This window comes from Theropithecus gelada, chromosome 15, assembly GCF_003255815.1.
Source record: "Theropithecus gelada isolate Dixy chromosome 15, Tgel_1.0, whole genome shotgun sequence".
Lineage (NCBI taxonomy): Eukaryota > Metazoa > Chordata > Mammalia > Primates > Cercopithecidae > Theropithecus > Theropithecus gelada.
Window position 1 is genome coordinate 60,280,311 of NC_037683.1, and position 2,419 is coordinate 60,282,729.

At 36.0% G+C, this 2,419-nt stretch overlaps 1 non-coding gene across 1 annotated transcript; it reads left to right on the plus strand.

Moving 5' to 3' along the window:
• The first annotated feature begins 329 nt into the window (after positions 1-329).
• On the plus strand, positions 330-405 carry LOC112608785. The gene has a single exon (XR_003116072.1). It is a non-coding gene; the product is annotated as a small nucleolar RNA SNORD55/SNORD39 (small nucleolar RNA).
• The last annotated feature ends 2,014 nt before the right edge of the window (positions 406-2,419 follow it).

Genomic DNA, 2,419 nt, shown 5'->3' on the forward strand with positions numbered 1-2,419 from the left:
ATATTCAGGACGTGAACACAGCACTGGACCAAATGTACCTGATGGACGTCTCCATCCAAAAGCAACAGATATACATTCTTCTCACTGCCACATGGTACATACTCTAAAATCAATGACATAATTGGACACAAAACATTCCTCAGCAAATGCTGTATAATGAGTACTAGGCTCATTATAATAACCACCCTCTCAGACCACACTGCAATCAAATTAGAAAACAAGACTAAGAAATCCACTTAAAACCATATATTTAAATGGAAATAGAATAACCTACTCCTGAATGACTTTTGGGTAAATAGTAAAATTAAGGCAGAAACCAAGTTCTTTGAAACTATTGAGAACAAAGATGCAACATACCACTCGAGTGTGCAGTGGGGAAGCCAACCTTGGAGAGCTGAGCATGTGAGAAAAAAAAAAAAAAGAAGCAACATACCAGAATCTGTGGGACACAGCTAAGGCAGTGTTAAGCAAGCAATTTATAGCACTAAATGCTCACATCAAAAGTTAGAAGTACCTCAATTTAACAACCTGACATCACAACCAAAAGGACTAGAGAACCAATAGCACACAAACCACAAAGTTAGCAAATGACAAGAAATACTGAAAATCAGAGCTGAACTGAGATTGAGACATGAAATAACATTCAAAAGATCAATGAATTTAGGAGTAGGTTTTTGAAAAAAAAATTACTAAAATAGGTAGATTGGTAGTTAGACTTATAAAGAAGAAAAACTAGAAGATCCAAATAAACAGAAATGACAAAGAGGATATTACTGCTGACCCTATAGAAATACAGATAACCATCAGAGAAGATTATGAACACTTCTATGCACGTAAACTAGAAAATCTCAAAGAAATGGATAAATTCCTGGAGACATACATCCTCCCAATATTGAGCCAAGAAGAAATTGAATCCCAGAACAGAACAATAATGAACTCCAAAATTGAATCAGTAATAAGTAGCCTACCAACCAAACAGAACTAGAGCCAAATTCTACCATATGTACAAAGAAGAGCTAGTACCATTCCTACGGAAACTATTCCAAAATTTGAGGAGGGACTCCTCCCTAACTCATCCTATGAGGCCAGCATCATTCTGATAACAAAACCTGGCAGAGACATGAAAACAACAACAAAAAAACTTCAAGCCAATATCCTTGATGAATATCAATGCAAAAATCTTCAACAAAATACTGGTAAACCAAATCTAGCAGCACATCAAAAAGCTTATCCACCACAGTCAAGTAGACTTTATCCCTGGTATACAAGTTGGTTCAACAAACCCAAGTCAATAAATGTGATTCATCACATAAGCAGAACAAAAGACAAAAACCATATGATTATCTCAATATATACAGAAAAGGCTTTTGATAAAATTCAAAACCCCTTCATGTTAAAATATCTCAATAAACTAGGTATTGAAGGAACACACCTCAAAATAATGGGAGCCATCTATAGCAAACCCACAGCCAACATCATACTAAATGGGCAAAAGCTGGAAGCATCTCTCTTGAAAACAGACAGAAGACAAGGATGCCCTCTCTCACACCTCCTATTCAACATAGTATTGGAAGTCCTGTTCTGAGCAATAAGCAAAAGAAATAAATAAAGGGCATCCAAATAGGAAGAGAGGAAGTCAAACTATTTCTGTTTGTAGACAACATGATCCTAAATCTAGAAAACCTCATATTCTTGGTCCAAAAGCTCTGTCAGCTGATAAACAACTTCAGAGTCTATGGATAAAAAATCAAGGTACAAAAATCACTAGCATTACTTTAGAACAACATTAACTAAACTAGAATTACTTTCCACCAATGTGGCCAAGAGCCAAATCAAGAGCACAGTCCCATTCACAATTGCCACGAAAGAATAAAGTACCTAGGAATATAGCTAACCAGGGTGGTGAAAGCTCTCTGTAAGGAGGACTACAAAACACTTTTCAAATAAATCAGAGATAACATAAACAAATGGAAAAATATTCCATGCTAATGGATAGGAAGAATCAATACTGTTAAAATGGCCATAATGCTCAAAGCAATTTATAGATTCAATGCTATTCCTATCAAACTACCAATGACATTCTTCACAGAACTAGAAAAATACTATTTAAAAATTCATATGGAACCAAAAAAGAGCCCAAAACACAAGAAAATCCTGAGCGAAAGAACAAAGCAGAGAGCATCGTGTTACCTGACTTCAAACCATACTCTAGGGCTATAATAACTAAAACAGCATGGTATTGGTACAAAAACAGACACATAAACCATTGGAACAGAATGGAGAGTCCAGAAATAAGGCCTTGCACCTACAACTATCTGACCTTTGACGAAGCTGACAAGAATAAGCAATGGGGAAAGGACTCCATATTCAATAAATGGTGCTGGGATAACTGGCTAGCCATATGCAGAAGACTGAAACT